This window comes from Sorex fumeus, unplaced genomic scaffold (assembly GCF_029834395.1).
Source record: "Sorex fumeus unplaced genomic scaffold, SorFum_2.1 ptg000063l, whole genome shotgun sequence".
Lineage (NCBI taxonomy): Eukaryota > Metazoa > Chordata > Mammalia > Eulipotyphla > Soricidae > Sorex > Sorex fumeus.
This window is the reverse complement of record NW_026606120.1, coordinates 17489190-17513498: the sequence shown is the minus strand read 5'-3', so window position 1 is coordinate 17513498 and position 24309 is coordinate 17489190. Positions and strand designations below refer to the sequence as shown.

Genomic DNA, 24309 nt, shown 5'->3' with positions numbered 1-24309 from the left:
GGAACACACCCACAAACCACCTCCGGCTCAGCTATATAATTGGAGGCATGGCCTCTCTGGTTCTCGAGCGAACTGCTTAACGGCCATGATCCCAGAGACTCAGAAACGAATCTTGGAACCCAAAAGTTTTTGGCAGAAATGCATCCTGTTCCTGGAGTAGGTTACTGGCGCTGGGCCACTCCAGGTGGAAATAGGTTTTGTGCCTTGGCCTGTTCCCTTTGGCGGCCCAGTGGCCACCATCCTCCAGAGGCCACTGGACAGTCAGGTTTGGGCCTGCAGTGACAAGACACGCCGGGCCTCACCAGATGGGGGTGGAATCAGCCCTTTCCTCCCCATCCCAGCGAGATGCCGAGTCGCCACCTACAAACAGCCTCTCTGGCTGCTGATCAAGCTAATTAATGGGCATGAACCCAGAGACTCAGAAACAAACCTCAAAACCCAGCGGCTTTTGGCAGAAATGCATCTGGACCACATACAAGGTGGCTGCCACCTCAGAGCTTCTTGGAAAGCCAGGTATGAGCTGGTGGTGACAGGGCAACTGCAGTCTCATGGGAAGGGGGCAGTACCGGCTCGTCCTTCACGCCCTACCAAGGTCACGAGTTGCCCCCCACAAGCAGCTCTTCGGTACAGCCATGGCTCCAGAGGCAAAAGAACTTAATCCAGAGCCCGGCAGCTTGCAGCAGAAAAGTCAATGGACTACGCATTAAACTACGGTGCCATGCCTCCCCGGGAGGGAAAGGGTGTTGCTTCCTTCCACCTCCCCCCGCCCCCCTCCCCGGCAGCAAGGTGGCCGCCACCTCAGAGCTTATGGGAAAGCCAGGTATGAGCCGGTGGTGATGGGGCAACTGCAGTCTCATGGGAAGGGGGACGGTACTGGCTCATCCTTCACGCCCTACTGAGGTCACAAGTTGCCCCCCACGAGCGGCTCTCCGGCACAGCCATAACACCAGACGCACAGAAACCAATGTCGTAATTATCTGGCTCTTTGCAGAAATCCAAAATCACAAGGCCGCGATTCTGCAATTCTGACCATAGTTCGATCAGCAATTCTAATTGTTGGGGGGGAAATTCTAAACAATAATGGTGCATCTTTTGTCGAAACAATGAATGTAATCAATGTAGAGAAGAGTTAAGTGGAAATAATCTGCCTTACAGGCATTGGGAGGGGTGGAAGGGGGGTATATTGGGTTTCTTGGTGGTGAAAAATGAGTACTGGTGAAGGGAGAGGTGTTTGATCAATATATGACCGAGACTTAGACCTGAAAGCTTAGTAACTTTTCCCACAGTGATTCAATAAATAAATGGAAGAAGAAAAAAATAAAATTATGCAAAAAACCCATAATGTAAGGCCTTCTCCCCCACTCCAAAGAGACCCTGAGTTGCTGCCTACTAATGGCTCCTCCAGCTACTTACTGAACTCCTTAACGGTCATGATTCCAGAGGCACACAAAACAATCTCAAAACCCAGCGGCTTTTGGAAGAAATCCCTCCAGACTTAATCGTTGAAATAGCTGGCCTCCCATTGTTCATCGATTTGCTCAAGCGGGCCCAGTAACGTCTCCATGGTGAGACTTGTTGTTACTGTGTTTGGCATATCAAATCATCACGGGGAGCTTGCCAGGCTTTGCCGTGTGGGCGAGATACTCTTGGTAGCTTGCTGGGCTCTCCGAGAGGGGCAGAGGAATCAAACCCGGCTCGGCCGGGCTGGCTGCGTGCAAGGCAAACACCCTACCATGTGCTATCACACAGCAGTGATAGCAGCCACCCGACATCATTCACTCTCCATAATCAGCAGTTGAAAACAAATTATTTAATGATGCCTTTTCAGCAGGTCTTAATTGTTGGGGAAAATTCCAAATAATAATGGTGGATCTCTTGTTGTAATATTGAATGTGATCAAAGTGGAGAGAGAGTAAAGTGGAAATCATCTGCCCAACAGGCAGGGGGAAGGATAGGATGGGGGCATACTGGGATTCTTGGTGGTGGAAAATGTGCACTGGTGAAGGGATGGATGTTTGATCATTGTATGACCGAGACTTAAACCCAAAAGCTTTGTAACTGTTCACACGGTGATTCAATAAAAATAAAGAAATAAAAGAATCTGAGATGAATTCTAACCTACTTAAATAACAAATTTTAAATTTGTCTTCAAGTACAAGTATTTATATGCACTAGTTTTGGTTAAATTTGCATATACTTATCTGATCCCTGAAATGTATATGTAGATACTATTTTATGGAACTTATTGCAGACTAATAAAAAACAGTTTTAGGAGTGATAAAAAAAACATAATGTAAGGGCCAGAGAGATAGTTCAGGGGGTAGGGTAATTTTCTTGCACACACCCGACCCAGGTTTGATCCCTGGTATCCCATATGGTTCCCTGAGCACACCAAGGAGTTATGAGTTATGAGTGCAGAGCCAGAGTAACCCCTGAGCACTGCCAGGTGTATCCCCAAAACAACAACAAATACCACCTCACAATACATGAAGAACAGCCGTGCAATCGCTGTTCTATATTAAGGGACAGGAACCAGGGAGTCTCCTAATTGTGCTCTGGGGCTCAGGGGCCCCTCCCAGAGATAACAGTTCAGTCTAGCAGATGGCTCAATTCTAGGTCCAACAACTCAGTATTTCTGGGGCCCTGAGGTGTCTCAGACCACCAGAATCAGCTTGGGGGCTCCCAAGGCGACAGCCTGGGGTCAAGGTGCATTTTTTATATGTTAGTCACTCTCTAGCACAAAACCCAGTAATGAGCACAGCTTGTTGGAATTTAAGAAGTTTATAGAAGGGGTTGGAGTGAGAGCACAGCGGGTAGGGCATTTGCCATGCACGCAACTGACCCGGTTCAATTACCAGCATTCCATATGGTCCCATGAGCATCGCCAGGAGTAATTCCTGAAGGCAGAGCCAGGAGTAACCCCTGTGCATCACCGGGTGTGATCCAAAAAGACAAAAAAAAAAAAAGAAAGTTTTTAGAAGCTTTTGCTCAAGATCGGGCTGGAGCGATAGCACTGTGGTAGGGCGTTTGCCTTGTATACAGTCAGCCCGGCCAAGCAGGGTTCGATTCCTCTGCCCCTCTCAGAGAGCCTGGCAAGCTACCGAGAGTATCTCGCCCGCACAGCAAAGCCTGGCACGCTACCCGTGATGTATTCAATATGCCAAAAACAAACACTGTAACAAAAAGTCTCAAAAAAAAAATGGAGACATTACTGGGCCCGCTCGAGCAAAATCGATGAACAGGAGAACAGTGTTTATTTGTTTGTGTTTGCTCAAGAAGGATAGAAAAAGATAAGAAGGAAAACCCTTACAACATGTGTAACTTATATTCTATCCCCCTGTACCAGAGGGGAATAGAACTCTCACTTCAGTGGTTCATTTAAGTTCTTTTTGTTTTATTGCCTATTAAATGTTCCTGGTATCATATATGATGAAAAGGGGATATGCTTTGAGGAAATAAGAGATACATGAGTGGCAGAAATATAAATTTCCCAGTAAAAAGAGGAATAAGTGGTAATCTTTGCAAAGTTTTCTTCTTTCTTACTAAAGTAATATAAGGCATATTTCATATTTTAAAAATATTTTCACATCGTTCAATAAAAAATTTGTTCAATGTATTATAAAAAGATAATAATAGCATCTTTACTCTCAAGGATGGCTAATAAAGTAGTAAAGAGAGCTTCAATTGGGCTAAATATAAAAATTGTATTCTAGTTCTGTGTATATTTTGATAATTACTTTAAAAACAGCAGATTTGTATAGGTAATTAAATACACACTGCAATCTCAAGAAGAGGACTTTCTAATGGTCTGTATCTTGAAGAAATTTATGTATTTCGTGTCTTTTTATAGCTCGAGCGGGCCCAGTAACGTCTCCATTGGAGACTTTGTTGTTACTGTGTCTGGCATATCGAATACTCTCGGTAGCTTGCCGGGCTCTCCGAGAGGGGCGGAGGAATCGAACTCGGGTCTGCCATGTTGGCCGCTTGTAAGGCGAACGCCCTACCCGCTGTGCTTTTTATAGCATGGTTGAGAAAAACAAGTGAGTAATGTGTGCTTTCAAATAATTTTGTTACAAAATACTTTAATAAAGGCTTTAAAAGAATGTTACTGTATGTGTGTACAATACATATGATTTTTGAAATATAGAAGATTAAGGATCTTGTCTTTATCTTTTAAGTGTAGAGACCATTTTTTCCTGACCACACATATATTATCACTACAATGCTTTTGAATCTTTTGAATTGAACTGATGTCTCTTTAAGTAACAGAATGCAAGTTTGACATTGTTATTTTATTATCTTCAAATAAGCAACCTGAAGGTGTGTTATACTCTTTAGTCTCAACACTAATTTGTTCAAGTTGTACACTTGAATGGGCAATTCAAGTTGTACACTTGAATAGGCAATACTTGGGAAACATGAAATTAGCTAGAATAAGGTATATTCCTTAATTTCTGCCTTAATTTTACCTTCAAAGCATTATTAAATATTTCCATTTCATTTGGAAAGATACTTGTGCCTTTTACATGTTTTGCTGCTTGGTTGATCTTAGGTCTTCTGTACAGATAGTTTTGGTTGATATTAAAAAGCATAGGTATGAAACATAAAAGATAACTTGACAAAAATAAAAATAACAAGTGCAGTGCAGGTGGATCTTAAGCACTCTGACGATGGAGGAAGTACAGTCATTTTTAGACTGAAACCATAAGAATTAGCATTATTGTAACAATGTTGCCTTAACTACAGACAAAAAAAGACAACAAAAAATGTTTGGTCAACTTTATGGGCACACTGAGCAGGATGTTGCCCAAAATAGGTTGAACCTAATGCCAGGGCCTCTCACGGCAGATTCCTGTCCCTTTTTCCCCTTCAGTGTGAACTCTCAGTCCAAAGTGCTGGATCCTCAGTTTCTTCCAGAAGCCAGAGCACTTCAACCACTAGGGAAACCTGCGAGTGCTTTAAGCTCCAGGAGAAAGCGCCCAGGAGAGTCCCTGGAGAGATGGGACATCTAGAGAGAATAAGCTCCCACCTGACATTAGGAAGAGCAACATTTCCTTCCTGCTCTCAGTAAATGTGATGAAAGTTTCTTCAGCTACTTCTCTTCCCACTTCGGGGAGCTTCTTCATGCTCAGACAGGAACCAGTACCGTTCTACTGTCACTCCTGGCAGTTTGATTCCCTGTTCAGCCCTGAAAAATTAATACAAAATAAAGATAGTGAAGGGACAGAAAGTCAAGGCTGTCAAAAAATATTGGAATTTGAGCTAGCAAAGATTTTACAAATCATTCTAATTATACAGATGAAGGAAAGTCAATTGTGAAGGTTATTAAGGCAAGTAGGTGCTAAAACATGGATGTAAACCTAGGACTTCTGACCCAACCACGATTTTCAGGAGTATAAACAGAGGCTGGAGATGTGGGAAAGCAGCTGGAGTGTTGTCTCTTCTTGACACTTTCCATCATAGACGCATAGAGATCAACTGGAGATTCGGCCACTGGAGTGACAGGTCTCATACAGGTGGCTCCGTCCTACAGTGCGTGTAAGTTGATTGTCACAAAGTTTAAGCTACAAATTGGCAACAACTCTAATAATCTTTCCTCAAAACCTCTTAGCTAGAAATAAAATTAGAACAGCATATGGAACCGGGAGCTCCAGGACCATAGATGATATTTTTTATCCAAGCCTACTAAGGTATGAAAAAGGTAGGAAAAAATTCATTTACTGAGTTCAAACAACACTAGTAAACTCCTTAGGGTCTGCATTCTGTTCGATGTCCCATGGAACAACTTTCCCCCAGGAAGAATAGCCAGAAGTCATTGACAATGTCAACTAGGAACAGGAATTTGCATGGGGTGATCAGTTCTCTGCCTCTGCCGGGTGTGAGCAGCACAATACTTTGGAGGGTCCCTGTTCAGCAGTGGGAGCTGATTGGGTGAACCAAATGTCTTAATACAACTCAGAGTTGGAGGGGGCTCCCTCACTCAGCATCACTCAGTCTCCCCTGGTGTGCACATCTCCTTGGGGTCGCAGACAATGGCTGAGCATCTCTTCCCTCCAAATCTCAGTCTCCAAGCTCTATCTCAGGGGCAGAGATCTGAACCCCCTCTCACAACAACTCTGCCTTCATCTGACATTTTCTAACACTGGAGGACAGGCTCCTGAATGCTTCACCAATAAGTCTTTGTTCATTTCCTACCTCCTGTCAATATGGTTCTAACAACAAACAAGATATATATGATTGGTCATTTATGTTCATACAGTGTTATAGGTATTTTTAATATTAGCATGAAATAGACGGTATAACATCATTTGGAGGGCAAAGCAGCAGGGAGGGTGTTTGCTCTGCATGGAACTGATCCGAGTTCAATCCCCAGCACCCCACATGGCCCCCCAAGCCCACCAGGAGTGATCCCTGAGTACAGGGCCAGGAAAAAGGCTGAGCACCATTGGGTGCGGCCCCCCAAAACTACAAAACCAAGAAAGAAAGAAGAAAGAACGAACGAAAGAAAGAAAGAAAGAAAGAAGGGAAAGAAGGAATAAGGAAAGGAAGGAAGGAAGGAAGGAAGGAAGGAAGGAAGGGAGGGAGGGAGGGAGGGAGGGAGGGAGGGAGGGAGGAAGGAAGGAAGGAAGGAAGGAAGGAAGGAAGGAAGGAAGGAAGGAAGAAGAAAATCAATATCATCTGAAATTAGAGAAAATAAGCTGCAAACTGAAACTGAGATCCTAGACTGGGCTTGCTGTTCCCGCAGAGATGATAGAACTCTAGCTAAGAGGAACCAGTTTACCACCTCTGATGATTCTCCTTAAAAATTTTTTTCTATTCATTAAAGAACAATGATTTATAAAGTTACTGTAGTTAATATTTTATCACCAATCTCTTCACCAATGTCAGCTTCAGTTCTCCTTCTTTGGAAACAAGGCATTTCTTTCCTTCGGAACAAAAACCACTGAAGATATATTTACTTATAATCTTAAATTTTACACTGAGATTCAAAAATAGGCCCATAGTCATCTGGCTAAAGTAGAAACATCAGAGATGGTCAATATTAGTACAGCTGATAGGGTGTTTACCTGACATGCAGCTGACCAAGGTTCAACCCTCAGCACCGCATATGGTCCCCCGAGTCCTACTAGGAGTAAACCCTGAGCATGGCCAGGTGTGGCACCAAAATAAACAAACAAAATAGAATGTTTCACACAAAGCTGCAGAGCAGCCCATAGTGTTCTTTCTAAAGAAGCAGTGAGGGAAAGAGGGAAAGAAAACTTTTGACTCTCTGGGGAGTAGTTTGGGGAATGGCAAGAAAATGCAAAACCCAAAAATAATATAAGGACATGGTGGATGGTATTAGGCACTTTGGGGGTGGAGAGATGCAGTAACTGTACATTAACACTAGATGTATCACCTTAAATACAGCAATAAATGTTTGTATGTATAAAGTAAAACATGTGTCTTCAATGGGAGAAACTGAGGAATGTGTCTAATTAGGTGGCGAGGGTGACAATTGTTAGTAATGACCAAGTGACCCCTTCACTCCCTGATGTGCTGTTGAGAATGGCACGCCTAGCCTCGGCCACCACAACCAAACAGAGGGGCTTTCGGCTTTATGGCCACACGGGGGCGCCGCTGCTCTGCTCGCTCCTACTTGCAGGGGCGGGGCTGTGGTCTGACTCAGGCTGTGACGCTAGCCTGGAGGAGGACACTCAGGGGACAAGGTGCCTTCAGAGCAGTCCTGGTGTCAGGCTCGGGAGCCGGGCGGAGAATTGCGGAAGGGAAACCTCTGGGACCTTGTGCTGTGTCTAGGTTCCATCATGGCCCCAGAACCTCGTGATGCCAAACCGAGAAACTACAAGGTAACTCCCTTCCACTCCCTGTTCTTTTTCTTCTTTTTTGTCTTGTCTTGTCTTGTCTTGTCTTTTTTGCTTTTTGGGTCTCACCCAGCGATGCACAGGGATTACTCCTGGCTTTGCACTCAAGTTTTACTCCTGGCGGTGCTCGGGGCACAATATGGGATGCTGGCAATTGAACCCGGGTCGACCGCGTGCAAGGCAAATGCCCTACCCACTGTGCTATCACTCCAGCCAGCCCCCCTGTTCCTTTTCTTTTTTTTAATTTAATTTTTATTCATTCATTTATTTATTTTTTAAATTTTATTGAATCATCGTGAGATACAGTTACAAGCTTTCATATTTGAGTTACAATCATACAATGTTCAAACACCCATCCCTCCACCAGTGCACATTTCCCACCACCAGTCTCCCCAGTATACTCCCCCTTTCCCACCCTCCCCCTGCCTCCCTGGCAGACAATTTGTTCCATACTCTCTCTCTACATTTAGGCATTATGATTTGCAATACAGATAGAAGCCCAGTATTTCTTAATATAAATAACATTTTTTATGGAATTGGCTATATTTTTCAAAACTAAAAATGAGAGAGAGAAGTGATTTTGTTTTACAAACACTTTTATTTTTTATTTTATTTTATTTGCTGTTTGGGTCACACCTGGTGGTGCACACGGGTTACTCCTGGCTCTGCACTCAGGAGTTACTCCTGGCGGTGCTCAGGGAACCATATGGGATGCTGGGAATTGAACCCGGGTCGGCCGCGTGCAAGGCAAACGCCCTACCCGCTGTGCTATCTCTCCAGCCCCTACAAATATTTTTAGACTTAAAATTTTTGTGCTTGAGTTTCAGTTATACAATGATTGCGTACCCATCCCTCCACTAGTACCCACTCTCCACCTCCACTAATCCCAGAATCCCTCCCACCCACCCCCATCTCACCCTGCCTCTGTGGCAGGGCACTCTCCTTTTTTCTCTCTCTCCTTTTGGGTGCTGTGGTTTGCAAAAGAGGAACTGAGTGGCAATCATGCCCAATCGGTGGCACTGTGGTATGTGTGTGAGCCTTGTGTCTGACAGACGTGTCCGGAATAGACATGGGCTGCAGCCCTCGGGGACACCCCGGAGGTGGATGAGGGCCAGGGACGCCTGGAAGCCTCTTTTGTGGTAGCCTCGGAGAGGCTACATCGGGTGTGTCAAAGGAATCATCCTCCGCTCTATTACTTCTCTATTCTTCTTTCCTTGCGCTTGCGTCATTCTTTTTTGTAGGTTGGATCACGCTCGTCTTTTTTCTCTTCCTAGACACCGTCTTTGGAACCATGGGACAATCTCCGTCGAATCCTCTCTCACTCACTCTCTCCCACTGGTCAGAGGTCCGCTCTCATGTTCAGAATCTTTTCTGATTGTTAAAAAGCCTAAATGGCAGACCTTTTGCTCAGCAGGATGGCCAACCTTCCAGGTTGGTTGGGCCCCCGAGGGATTGTTCCACTTGCCGCTTATCTTCCAGGTCAAGGGAGTCATCTACCAGCCTGCTCCCCGGGGGCACCCGGACCAGGAGCCTTAGGCAGGAGTCCCGGGCGGGAGAAGGGGCCCCCACTGACTCTGCTCCTCCTCTGCCCCTGAACCCCGAACTCTATAATGCCACTCCCGGGCCAGCATTGGCCTTTCCCTACTTCCGATCTCTTCAGTTGGAAGAACTAAACCCTCCGGAGGTGAAATATCATGTGCACGCCCTTTGGGCATATTCAGGAGTCCCAGGGTGACTGGTGAGTGTGGTGCGCACCCGTGTGAAAGAGTGGACCGGTCCAAGCGAGTGCCGAAGTGTGATCTGTGCGTGTATCCATAGTGTGTGTATTTATTATCTTTCTCCTAATTCTGTTTATTAAGATTGTTTAATACGGGTCAGAATTGATCACTTCTCTGAGATCCACAGGAAAGCTCAGGATCTGGGCTTGATGATCAAGAAAGGTAAATTTGACACTTATTGTTCATCAGAATGGGCTTCCTTCAGGGTGGATTGGCCCCCATGAGGTTCCTTCTCTCCAAACCTTGTGGCTCAGATAAAGGAGGTAACCTGTGGAAGACCTGCTGTGAAGGTATGCTCCCTTAGAAATCTCTAGGGGGACTGGGGGAGGAATGTGATAACCTCTGTGTGAATGCGTGTGTGTATGAGCACCCTGATAGGTCCTCCCATCGGGCTTCAGAATGCTGAACCACTAAGGCTAAGTTCTCCCCTGGCCAGGCAAGCATCTGAATGGTTTCTGCAAAGAGGCACCCCTCCTTTGTCTGTTTTGCATCACCATCCACTATGGAAGGGATGGGAGGAAAGCCCACTAGTGAGAAGATTGGGAAACTAAGGCAGAGCAATTTCCAGGCAGAGAGGTCAATTGAAATGTTAATGAAGGCAGTTCAATTGTAAGGCAGAAAAAAAAAGGGTAAAGGGACAGAAGCAGCAAGCCAGCAAAAAGTGGGAAAAGTAGAAAGCTAAGAAAGGCAGAACTGTTTTTTTAAGGAGCAGAGTTTTTAAGACCACAGCACGAAGTTCGTCGGGCACACAGCTGTGGGTCTGTCCAATGCCAGGCCCGCCCAGGTGGACATGAGCCTCTGAATAAAGGCCAAAGTGATAGACCTGGGGAGAAGTTTTGCCAAGGATTCCTCCTTTTTCATAGATTATTGCTTGCAATTAGGAAAACATCTGAGGAGCTTCCAACTAGGTAGTTTTAGATAAGAAGATCTTGTTGACCTCTGTAAAACACCATGTGGCCTGAGTATAGTGGGGAAAGATAGCCAGTGAATGGCAGTTTGCATTACCAGATCATTTTGCAGTCAGATCTTTGCAGGTAACAAAAGAAATAGGAGAGTATCAAAGCAGAGGAGGCAGGAAAATGCAAGATCTTATGATTAACTGTTTGACATCAGAAACAAAGAAGCCTATCCCCATGTCATAAGATACTAGCTCCCTGCCTCAGAATTAGTCTTGGCCAAAATATGGTAACATCTTTGTCATAGTTTATTTTGCCGGCTTATATTAACAAAAGTGCTTTCTTGACCCATTTTTTACAAGCAGGATACTGGCTGGTCAGGCTGGGAAATAGGGAGCAGAGTTCCCAATCAGCCGATAAGGTTTCTTCGCCCTTCCTTTCTCAGTCCATCAGTTTCTCCCTGCCATTTTTTTGAAGAGTCAGATTGAAGGATCAACTACAGATGTGTGCACATGTACGTGTGGTGTTTTAGTCAGTTCATTGTCTTGTTTGTCTGTCTGTCTGTCTGTGTCTGTCTATCTGTCTGTCTATGTGGAACACTCGAGTGTTGGAACCAGGCTGAAATCAGAAGTAGAAATTTTAAAGAAGTTAGTGACATGCAACCCAGTGATTTAAGAAATTCAGTTGTTTTTGGAACCTGTTAGACAAGGGTTAATCCTTATCAGAAGGTTGAGCCTACAGAGAAAGCAGAATTCTCAATCTAAATTTCTTGTTAGAAGAACATTGATGATTATATTATTAACAGTTGAAATCCTTTTTGAACTTAACAATCTGTGCTATCTAGAAGAGCTATGGAACTAGAGCCTGAAACTAAACTGAAATAAAGTTCAGAGAAAGCAAGAACTTATCTTACAAGCCTCAGCTAACTTTTATGAAAAATTTGTAAGAGGCAGTTCCCTTTCCTCACAGAAACCTAGCTGGTTTTAGATATGCAGATCTCAGGTGCTAGCCAGGCCTGATCTTTGGGATGTAGATTTGCAGCTCTAGCCAGGCTAGTCTTTGGTATACAAAGCTCAGATACTTGTCTTTGGGATGTAGATTCCAAGCTCTAGCAGACTGGTCCCAAGTGCTCTTAGCTTGTGAAAGTACTTGTGAAAGGTTTAAATATTTTCTTATGCTAATATCAAAGTTTGGTTAAAAAAAAATCCAAAGGACTTTTTCTGTTTCTGAAAGCATGTTTGTATTCTCATGGAATTGTTAAAAGTATCTGGTGTAGAAAGCTCATGATTTTAAATAATTAAGGTACAAGAACTATTGAAATTGAGCCAAAGTAGGTTTTATCATGTTTTATAAAATTTGATTGTTTACAGGTCTTATGCTGTTATGTTAATGTACATATTTGTATCTGCATTGGATTAGAATATTTGACCTAGAAGGAGTTAAAATAACTATGACACATGAAAACAGGTTCAAAAAGTAATGGTTTAGTTTAAACATGAGTTTCTGGAGTTATAAAATTGGTTGCAAAGTTTGTCCTACCAGTGCTCTATATGATCTCTGAGACTCTTGGTAACTAAAATTTCTAGAACTACTAAGAGTTATAAAATGGGTTCACCTCAGATGTCAGCCTTCTGTAATAGTTTCTGAGAATGGAGAATTGCATGGAAAATGTGGGAAATTTTACTAACTATGTTGTTAATCAGCCTGTCTATTGCTTAAAAGTGCATGCTATTATTTTGATAATTTTATTTTATGCCAAGCTTTGTCTCCAGGTATCAACCTAGTCCTGACCTTCAGAGAGCTTTGTCCTCAAGTGTGAAATCCTTTCTGTTTCATGGTAATCTATGAGTGTTTTGCTCTTTATATCTGTGTTTTCCTAGAAATCAGAATTCTAAGATGTCTCTTGATTAATTTCTAATGTGAAGTGAACTTTTGCCCAGTGAATGTATGTTGTAAGAACTTTAGTTGTGAGCATCTCTAAAGCCTTTTACATACCTATAGAACTGATATAATGCTTTTGAAATGGTACTGCAGAGTATTTTTGTCAATGTTAAATGAGATGATTGGTAACTGGTGTTCCAAACTTGGGAGATCATGTTGTGCTAAGTTCAGTATAGATGTATGTCAAAAGTCAGAAAGATAATGGATGGAGATATCGTCAGTGGGAAAAAGGAAAGGAATTCTGTTAAAGTGAAGTTTGTTTTTTAAATGAATGAAAGTTACAGAATGTATGTAAAGGAATGTGCAGAGGATTTGAGGTTGTGTTTTAAGAAAAGGAACTGATCAAACTGTACTGTTATAAAAAACTTTAAAGTACACCTGCAGAATTGTTCTAGTGCCTTTTTGGTAAGCTCTTATGGAAAAGATATTGGACAGATTGTCCAGACTCCTGGTACAGTGCTCTTAGAAAATGGGAAGTCAGTTTTCAACCCCTGATCCGCGTGGGACGGGCACAGAGGCCCAGCTCTGGGCAACAAAGCTGAACGGCTCCAATTCCAACAGGTACAGCCCGCCCCCAAGGGCCTGGGTTCCTCTCTGGGCACGCGCAGCTAGAAACAGCCCCGAGACAGCCGGTTTTCAACCCCTGAGCCGCGTGGGACGGGCACAGAGGCCCAGCTCTGGGCAACAAAGCTGAACGGCTCCAATTCCAACAGGTACAGCCCGCCCCCAAGGGCCTGGGTTCCTCTCTGGGCACGCGCAGCTAGAAACAGCCCCTAGACAGCCGGTTTTCAACCCCTGAGCCGCGTGGGACGGGCACAGAGGCCCAGCTCTGGGCAACAAAGCTGAACGGCTCCAATTCCAACAGGTACAGCCCGCCCCCAAGGGCCTGGGTTCCTCTCTGGGCACGCGCAGCTAGAAACAGCCCCGAGACAGCCGGTTTTCAACCCCTGAGCCGCGTGGGACGGGCACAGAGGCCCAGCTCTGGGCAACAAAGCTGAACGGCTCCAATTCCAACAGGTACAGCCCGCCCCCAAGGGCCTGGGTTCCTCTCTGGGCACGCGCAGCTAGAAACAGCCCCGAGACAGCCGGTTTTCAACCCCTGAGCCGCGTGGGACGGGCACAGAGGCCCAGCTCTGGGCAACAAAGCTGAACGGCTCCAATTCCAACAGGTACAGCCCGCCCCCAAGGGCCTGGGTTCCTCTCTGGGCACGCGCAGCTAGAAACAGCCCCGAGACAGCCGGTTTTCAACCCCTGATCCGCGTGGGATGGGCACAGAGGCCCAGCTCTGGGCAACAAAGCTGAACGGCTCCAATTCCAACAGGTACAGCCCGCCCCCAAGGGCCTGGGTTCCTCTCTGGGCACGCGCAGCTAGAAACAGCCCCTAGACAGCCGGTTTTCAACCCCTGATCTGCGTGGGACGGGCACAGAGGCCCAGCTCTGGGCAACAAAGCTGAACGGCTCCAATTCCAAACAGGAGACATTCCCAACTCCTCGCCCAGTGCCAGGGATTCTTTCCGGAGCCGCGGCCGCTAATGCGGCCGCGAAATATTTTCCCACTACATGTGCCATAGGAACCATAAGCTAACTTCTTAGATGGAAACTTCTCTATTTTAGCTCAGCCACTAGAAACACAGTTGCCAATAACTCATAAGCCTATCTTAACTCACACTGCATATCAAGCAGAATAGTAACACTGAACGTGAAGGACTAAACCACACCTCTCACAATGGTAAAGCAACGCAAAAGCCCACCAAACATTCATATTGAAGAGTCTACCCCAGATGACACCAACAGTACTGTAGTGTTAGACAACCTCTCTGACAAGGAATTCAGAAGGGAGCTACTTAGGATGCTTAGGGAATTAAAAGAAACAATGGAAAGCAATGCCAATAGAAGACAAGAGGATCTGAAGGCAGAAATGAGGAAAATGCAATCAGAAATGTCAGACCAGAAAAGTCTGCCGGAGGGGAAAGGGTGTTGCCCCATTCGCCCTCTCCTCTCTGGAAAGAAAGATGGCGGCCACATGGGAGCCTTGTGGACAGCAGGTATGAGCCGGGAGTGTGGGGGCGACTAAAACCTCATGGGAAGGGGGGCGTTTCGGTCCGCCCTTCACGCCCTACCGAGGCCACCAGTTGCCCCCACGAGCGGCTCTCCAGCACGGCCACAGCCCCAGAAGCACAATGACCTAATGCAGAACCCAGCAGCTTGGAGCAGAAAAGTGAAAGGACTATGCGTTGATCCAGGCAATCATTTCTGCCCAGAGGGGAAAGGGTGTTGCTCCCTTCCGCCCTCCTCCCTCTGGAAAGAAAGATGGCGGCCACATGGGAGCCTTGTGGACAGCAGGTATGAGCCGGGGGTGTGGGGGCGACTAAAACCTCATGGGAAGGGGGGCGTTCTGGTCCGTCCTTCACGCCCTACCGAGGTCACCAGTTGCCCCCCGCGAGCGGCTCTCCAGCACGGCCACGGCCCCAGAAGCACAAGGACTTAATGCAGAACCCAGCAGCTTGGAGCAGAAAAGTGAACGGACTCTGCATTGATCCAGGCCATCAAGTCTGCCGGAGGGGAAAGGGTGTTGCCCCATTCGCCCTCTCCTCTTTGGAAAGAAAGATGGCGGCCACATGGGAGCCTTGTGGACAGCAGGTATGAGCCGGGAGTGTGGGGGCGACTAAAACCTCATGGGAAGGGGGGCGTTTCGGTCCGCCCTTCACGCCCTACCGAGGCCACCGGTTGCCCCCCGCGAGCGGCTCTCCAGCACGGCCAGGACTCCAGAACACAGAAACCAATTTCTTAACTATCTGACTTTCAGTAGAAATACTTCCAGGGTCAATAGGTAAAAGAGCAGAAATCCAAAACCAACATTTAATTCTTGAACCCAGCCGTAGAAAGCAAATCACTTCACAATGCTTTTTCAGCATGTCTGATTTGGGGGGGGGGTAAACTCTAATAGTGGTGAATCTTTTATTGAAACAATGAATCTAATCAAAGCAGATAGAGTGTTAACTAGAATTCATCTGCTTCACAGGGACGGGGAGGGGTGGGGGTTGGGGTTTTATTGGGGTTCTTCATGGTAAAAAATAAGTATTGGTAAAGGGAAATGTGTTTGATATTTGCATGACTGAGACATAAACCTGAAAGCTTTGTAACCTTTCCCACAGTGATTCAATAAATAAATTAAAAAAAAAAAACCCAAAAAAAAAAAAAAAAAGAAATGTCAGACCTGAAAAATCTCGTAGGCGAATTGAAAAGCTCAGTGGAAGGCCTCAGCAGCAGAGTAAGAGCGACTGAGAACAGAATCAGTGAGCTCGAAGATGAAATTCAGAGACTCTCCAGAAAAGAGCAGAAAATGGAAAAGAGACTCACAATTCGGGAACAGATGGCAAGAGAAGATCGTGATGAAGCCAAGAGGGGTAACATAAGAATTATTGGAGTTCCAGAGGGACAGGAAGAAAACCTCGATGAAGAAGAAACTGTCAAAGACATCATTGCTACAACATTTCCAGAGCTGAAGAAAACTTGTGACCACATTCAGGAGGCCCGAAGGGTACCAGCTAGAAGAAATCCGAATAAAAATACCCCAAGACACATTCTGATCAAAATGACCAAAACCTTAGACAGAGACAAAATTCTGAAAGCAGCAAGATCGAAGAAAGAAATCTCTTACAAAGGAGCATCCTTAAAATTCACAGCTGATTTTTCTGATGAAACCCTCATGGCCCGAAAACAGTGGTGGGACATAGTAAAAAAACTCAATGAAATAAATGCCTCCCCCAAAATACTTTTCCCAGCAAGACTCTCATTCATAATAGAAGGAACAACACACAGTTTCACAGACAAACAACAGCTCAGGAACTTCATAGACTCAAAACCATGGTTACAAGAACAACTAAATGGGCTACTTTAAGGCAAGAAAGGCCCCTCAAATACACCAAATTTTAACAGAACAATGGGACAAAATCCCATAACAATAATCTCTCTCAATGTCAATGGGCTAAACGCACCAATTAAAAGACATAGAGTGGCAGGATGGATTAGAAAATTGAACCCAACATTCTGCTGCCTGCAAGAAACGCATCTCAATAGTCAAAGCAAACACAGACTCAGAGTCAAAGGCTGGAAAACAATCCTACAGGCAAACAGTTCCCATAAAAAAGCTGGGGTAGCCATCCTTATATCAGACCACATCGATTTCAGAGTGAGGAAGGTCATAAGAGACAGTGAAGGCCATTTCTTATTGATCAGAGGATCTGTACAACAGGAAGAACTTACAATAATAAATGTATATGCACCTAATGAGAGACCAGCAAAGTACTTAAAACAACTACTCATAGATTTGGAAAAAGACATCAATAGCAACACAATACTAGTGGGAGACTTCAACACTGCTTTGTCACCTCTTGATAGATCAACCAGACTCAAGCTTAGCAAGGACATACTTCATTTGAGGGAAACAATGGAAGAAAGGGACTTAGTAGATATATACAGGACACTTCATCCACAAAAAGCTGAATACACATTCTTCTCAAGCATACATGGAACATTCTCCAAGATAGACCACATGCTGAGCCATAAAACATGCCTCCATAAAATCAAGAAGGTAGAGATTGTATCAACAATCTTCTCAGACCATAATGCGCTGAAATTAGACGTAAATCACACACAAAAACAGAAAACTAAATCAAACACCTGGAAATTAAACAGTGCACTATTGAACAACGAGTGGATTAGACAGGAAATCAAAGAGGAAATCAAAAGATTCCTAGAAACGAATGAAAATGAGAACACGAGTTACCAAAACTTATGGGACACAGCAAAGTCTGTGTTAAGAGGAAAGTTTATAGCTCTACAAGCATTCCTCAGGAAGGAGGAGCGAGCACACATAAGTAACCTAACCTCACAGCTTAAGAGCTTGGAGAAGGACCAAAAAAAGGAGCACAACCCGAACAGGAGAAAGGAAATAATAAAACTCAGAGCAGAGATTAACGAGATGGAAACCCAAAAAACAATCCGAAAGATCAATGAAACCAAGAGCTGGTTCTTCGAGAAAATTAACAAGATCGATAAGCCTCTAGCAAAACTCACAAAGAAAGGGAGAGAGAAAACCCTAATAAACCGAATCAGAAATGAAAAGGGGGTCATTACAACAGAAACCACAGAAATTCAGAGGATCCTCAGGGAGTACTTTGAGAAGCTTTATGCCACGGAACATCAAAACCTCGAGGAAATGGATAAATTCCTAGACTCCTACAGACTCCCAAGGCTGAACCAAGAAGACCTGGAATACCTGAACAGAACTATCACCATCAAGGAAATTGAAATGGTAATAAAAAGTCTCCCCAAGCACAAAAGTCCTGGCCCGGATGGATTCACTAGTGAATTCTTCCAAATCTTTAAAGAGGACTTACTCCCAATGCTCTTTAAGCTTTTCCACGAAATTGAAATATCAAAAACACTTCCAAACAGTTTCTACGAAGCAAATATCACACTGATACCAAAAGCAGACAGAGATACCACAAAGAAAGAGAATTACAGGCCGATATCCCTGATGAACACAGATGCAAAGATCCTCAACAAACTACTAGCAAATAGAATCCAACTACTCATTAAAAAGATCATACACCATGACCAAGTAGGATTCATCCCAGGGATGCAAGGATGGTTCAACATTCGGAAATCAATCAACATAATCCACCATATCAACAAAAGAAAAGATAAAAAGCATATGATCATATCAATAGATGCAGAGAAAGCATTTGATAAGATCCAGCACCCCTTTATGATGAAAACCCTAGCCAAAATGGGTATAGAGGGGACCTTCCTCAACATAATTAAAGCCATCTACCACAAGCCTAAAGCAAGCATCATCCTCAATGGGGAAAAACTGAGAGCCTTCCCTCTAAGATCAGGGACGAGACAGGGATGCCCACTCTCCACTGCTGTTCAATATAGTACTGGAAGTACTTGCAATAGCGATTAGGCAGGAAAAAGATATTAAGGGCATTCAGGTAGGAAAGGAAGAAATCAAGCTCTCACTATTCGCAGATGATATGATACTCTACTTAGAGAACCCAATAACTTCCACCAAAAAACTCTCACTATTCGCAGATGATATGATACTCTACTTAGAGAACCCAATAACTTCCACCAAAAAACTCCTAGAAACAATAGAGTCGTATAGTAAAGTTGCAGGTTATAAAATCAATACCCAAAAATTCCATGGCTTTCCTATACGCAAACAGTGAGAGAGAAGAAAGCAACATGAAAAAAACAATCCCATTCACAAATGTGCCCCAGAAAATCAAGTACCTAGGAATCAGCTTAACTAAGGAAGTAAAGGACCTGTACAAAGAAAACTACAAAACGCTACTTCAGGAAATAAAAGAGGACATGAGGAAATGGAAAGATATCCCCTGCTCATGGGTCGGGAGACTTAACATTGTCAAAATGGCAATACTACCGAAAGCATTGTATAAATTCAATGCAATCCCTATAAGGATACCCATGACATTCTTCAAAGAAATGGAGCAAACACTCTTGAAATTTATATGGAACAATAAGCCCCCACGAATAGCTAAAGCAATTCTTGGGAAAAAGAAAATGGGAGGAATCAACCTCCCGAACTTCAAACTGTACTACAAAGCAGTAATAATTAAAACAGCATGGTACTGGAACAAAGGCAGAACTGCAGACCAATGGAACAGGGTTGAATACACTGACATCTCTCCTCAATCATATGCTCATCTAATCTTTGATAAAGGTGCAAGTAATGTGAAGTGGAGTAAGGAAAGCCTCTTTAATAAATTGTGTTGGCATCACTGGACGGCTACATGCAAAAAAATAGGCTCAGAACTCTGCCTAACACCATGTACAAAAGTAAGATCAAAATGGATTAAAGACCTCAACATCAGACCAGAAACCATAAGGTACATTGAAGATAAAGTTGGCAAAACCCTCCATGACATTGAAGCTAATGGTATCTTCAAAGATGCCACGCCACTGGCCGAGCAAGTGAAAACAGAGATAGATAAATGGGACTATCTTAAACTAAGAAGCTTCTGCACCTCCAAAGAAACAGTGACCAAAATACAAAGACAGTCTACAGAATGGGAAAGGATATTCACCGAATACACATCTGACAAGGGGTTGATATCCAGGATATACAAAATACTGGTTAAACTCCACAAGAAGAAAACATCCAACCCCATCCAAAAATGGGGCAATGAAATGAACAGAAACTTTCTCAAAGAAGAAATCCGAATGGCAAAAAAGCACATGAGAAAATGCTCTACATCATTAATCATCAGGGAGATGCAGATCAAAACCACAATGAGATACCATCTCACACCTCAGAGACTGGCCCACATTCAAAAGAACAAAAGCAACCGATGCTGGCGTGGATGTGGCGAGAAAGGGACACTCCTTCACTGTTGGTGGGAATGTCCACTGGTTCAGCCCTTTTGGAAAACAGTATGGACATTTCTCAAAAAATTAGAAATTGAGCTCCCATTTGACCCAGCGATACCACTCCTGGGAATATATCCCAGAGAGGCAAAAATATATAGTCGAAGTGACATCTGCACTTGTTTGTTCATTGCAGCACTCTTTACAATAGCCAGAAACTGGAAGAAACCTGAGTGCCCAAGAACAGATGACTGGTTAAAGAATCTCTGGTACATCTACACAATGGAGTACTATGTAGCTCTTAGAAAAGATGAAGTCATGAAATTTACATACAAGTGGTACAATATGGAAAGTATCATGCTAAGCGAAATGAGTCAGAAAGAGAGGGATAGACATAGAAAGATTGCATTCATCTGGGGGATATAAAGTAACAAAGTATGAGATTAATACCCAAGAATAGCTGAGATCAGCACCAGGAGGATTACTCCATAACTTAGAGGCCAGCCGGGTATCCTAGAGGAAAGGGCTGTTCAGATAGAGAAGGGAGCACCAAATAAAGGATGTTTGGAGGATCCTCCCAGGAGGGGAGATGCATGTCGAAAGTAGACTATGGACTGAACATGTTTGCCACTCAATGCCTCTTTTGCAGACCACAACACCCAAAAGGAGAGAGAGAACACAGGGGATTGCCCTGCCACAGAGACAGGGGGGATGGGGGGATGGGGGTGGGAGGGATATTATCCATGGTGGTGGAAAATGGGCACTGGTGGAGGGATGGGTATCTGATCATTGTATAATTGAAACCAAAGCACAAAAAATTGTAAATCTACAACTTTAAAAAAAAATAAAATAAAATAAAGGGGAAAAAAAAAAGAAAATGGGAAGTCAAGGTTTAAAAATGCTGCTAAATTGTATCCTTTATCGCTACAGATTTAAGCTTCTTGTGACTAGGACCCACAGTAAATGGGTGCATTACACCTCGCTGTGTGTAAGGTGAAAAGCTTGCTTTTCTCTTCTTTTTTACCTTCAGATGTTTTTGATGCTTCATGGCACTACATTGGTTTGCATAAATACAGATAAGTCTTTCCTCTCTGTAATAGGATCTACCCCTCATGCAGACGGGAAAAACCAGCCATGGGACCCCAAAGCCCTCTTCCAGGGAAACAGTCAGGGGATCTGTCTAAATGACAGGAGCAGGGACTTCACAGGTACTGTTTCAAGTACCCTACAAACCTCAGGGCGACCCTAGAGGCATGCTGGCTCGAGAAAAGACTGGAAATCATCACTGCTATGGAGAATGAGGAATCCAGGACTCTGCAATGACTATCTCAGTCTGGGCCTACTTTCAGTGTCAAGGAAAAACCTGGAAATCAGGATTTCTCCCAGCCCTGAAGAAGGGATGGGATGGATTCCTTTCTGCCAGGACATCTCTGTGGAAAACGAGGACCAAAGCCACAACCCGAAGGCTCGGGGCCATCCATACAGTTCATCGCGGGACATCTTCTGGCCAGGCCTGGGTAGCTCTGACGTGCCAGATAAGAGTAATGCCACTTTTGGTGTGTCTCCTGTCTTTAGCCGATCCCCAGGACTTCTCAGTAAATAATTGGGTATCCCAAATGGAGAGTTCTCTAATCTTACTGTGTTTATGCAAAAGAACAAGCCAGGCTTGTTAAACTATCTTGCAACGTTTTAAAATGAAGGTGGAGAGAAAACCTTGTTTCTGTAACTTGCTTTTTGTAAGAATCAGATACTAATTCTACAGAGGTGATTGAATAAATGTATCCTAATCTTGATCTAAAAGGACCCCCTTTGGGGAAATTTAGATAAAACTTGGTTTACTGTCTGTAGGTAAAACAGCCTAATCTGTAAAGGAACTCAATGTTATACATGTGGTCACTAGTCTGATCCGAGCATTGAAAGCCAGAGCTTTACTAGGGTGAAGCTCATCTCAAAGTGCAGAATTGCTTTCCCCCGGTCTGAATTGGCCAAAGTGTCGAGAAAGGCATCTAAACTGGTTAAATTAGAGTAGATTAATATCTAGTTCTAAAATACTGTGAATTTTCATTCTATACTTTATTGCATCTCATTTTCTGTGAACAGTCATTTGGAGAGAACAAGAATATTATCAGCTCATAATTTCTGTTGCATCATGGGATTAACAACTCCTGGACCAATGCAATGGAATGTTATTAAAGGGTTATGTTTTAACACTAGTGAGAACCATCTTCCATGGGGAGGAAATGAACAGCAAGTAAGGTATAAGTAATTCAGAACTGTGCTTTCTGTGCCATTAATGAACCTAGTGGAAATCCTGAGCCTCCTCTCTTAACACCTGTTCAGCATCAAGGAACTTAGAGGTGAATCGGCAGCTTGACCTTATGCAAATGATCAAGTGTTCATATGTTGAAGGTATAAATATCTGTTGGTTGTCATTGATAGCTTCAGTGTATGGGCAGAAGCTTTTCCAATCTGTACTGAGAAAGCCAGAGAATGGCTTGGTGTTTCTGGGTCCATTAGAAAAATCTGGACACAGGAAGTCTTATTATCAACCAAACCTGTTTGTAGAATTAATCCTTTTCATTGTTTTAATGATAGAGATGGGTATGGCATTATGTTGCTTTGGTTTCTGTTGCTTTAACTCTTTTTAAGACCTCATTGAGAAATCTCTCACATCCCTGTCTGAGATAGTCTCCCAAAACCTGAGAGGACTCGACCTTCGACCTGTTGTTCCTCAAGAACAGAGGGCTCTGCTCTGATCTGGTGGAGGGATGCTGTTTCTACGCAGACCACACTGAGGTTGTCAGAGACTCTAGCCAAGCTACGGGAAGGCCTTGAACGACGTCAGAGAGAAAGGGAGGCCTGGGAGAATTGGTTTGAGTCTTGAAGATCCTCCTAATTCTGGGCAACAAGACCAGACTCTACCCACTGAGGAAAGCTGCTCTTAGCCACGGGTCCTTGAATAAGGCCCCGATCCCCCCACAATCTCTAAGATTAGAGATGCTCATTAAAAGAAGTGGGGAATGAAAGAATCCATATTAGGGCATCAAATTTTTGCGTGCTTCAGCTAACTTGAACATTGCTTTCTGTAAAACTGCTTGGCTGCTTTGCACCTGGGGGAGAGGGGACTTGGAAAGTGAACAGGGCATAACTTCTTTCTAAACCAAGTGTGACAGGATTCAGGTGTATTTACTGTTCCTGAAATGTATTGTCTCAGTAAAGCACCCTGCAGAACTCGAATGAAACTGAAGTGAGTCAGAAGGAGGACAAATGCCACAGATAAATGTCACTTGTCTGTGGTATATAGAAGAACAGGGTAAAGAATGCAAGGTAACAAAGGGGATATGCCTAGATGACCCTTGGCCCTTGATTACACAAATAAGAAATAAATGGAAGGAAAGAAACTGAGGGGAGTGAGAAGAAAAGAATGGAGGGGCGTAACAAGTGTAGGGGGCATGTACAGTAGTATAGAGGTGAGGTTTATCTGTATATCTGTATTATACAGCTAACAACACTATAAGCATAAGACTCATACTAAAACATCCAAGTTAAAAAAAATATGCCTGTCCAGGGGAATGGTGCTGCCATCAGTCAACCTGCATCTGCGGGGAGAGTGCATAAGCAGCCTGATGGTGACTTTAGGCTTCCTGATACCCCAAAATTGCCTCTGTGCCTTTGACCCCAACAATGTGGGACCAAATTTGCCAAAAAATTAAATGACCAAAAGTTAAGTATGTGGGAGCCATGCCCACAAATCACCTCCAGCTCAGCTATACAAACTCATTGACCTTACTTCAGAGACCCATAAATAACTCTAGAAAGAAATCAAAAGCCACAATTAATCTCAGAACCACTCATGGCTGAACAGATAGGGGTAAATCATGTTAGCCTGAAGCACCCCCAAGCAGAGCTCCCAGCAGCTGCTTGCTTGGAAGCAATCCAAAATAGCCACCATACCTCAGACCTGACTTCACCATCTCAGGATGGACCTCACAAAGATAAAATCTGCTGAAAATTCTGGTATGTAGGTTTTCTGATGGAAATCTCCAGGCTTTCTCATAGTTGGGATGGGTTACCTCCCCCCACTTCCCAATACACATGGAAGCACCAGCATTCACCCCCCACGAACCAACTCCAGTGCCACCATGTCAGCTCTACTACAGACTTTGCTTAAGAGACCCATAAATCTCGAAAGATATCAAAAGTTGCAGTTAATCTGGGACCCAAACTTGGCTGAACAGACCAGGATCGCCACCATACCCCTGGCTTGACTAAACCATCTCAGAATGAACTTCACCAAGACAGAACCTGCTGAAAATTTGGGTATGCGGGTTTTGTGACTGAAGTCGCCAGACTTTCTCAGTGTCTGGATGGGCTACCTGCCTTCACCTCCCTGTACTTCTGGAAGCCTCAGCAGTGACATCCACACCCCAAAGC

General features: G+C 44.1%; 1 protein-coding gene across 1 annotated transcript in view; it reads left to right on the top strand.

Moving 5' to 3' along the window:
* Positions 1-24309, top strand: part of LOC130034932 (NUT family member 2G-like) — a 154925-nt gene that overhangs the window by 54524 nt on the left and 76092 nt on the right. The gene's annotated exons all lie outside the window — the stretch shown is intronic.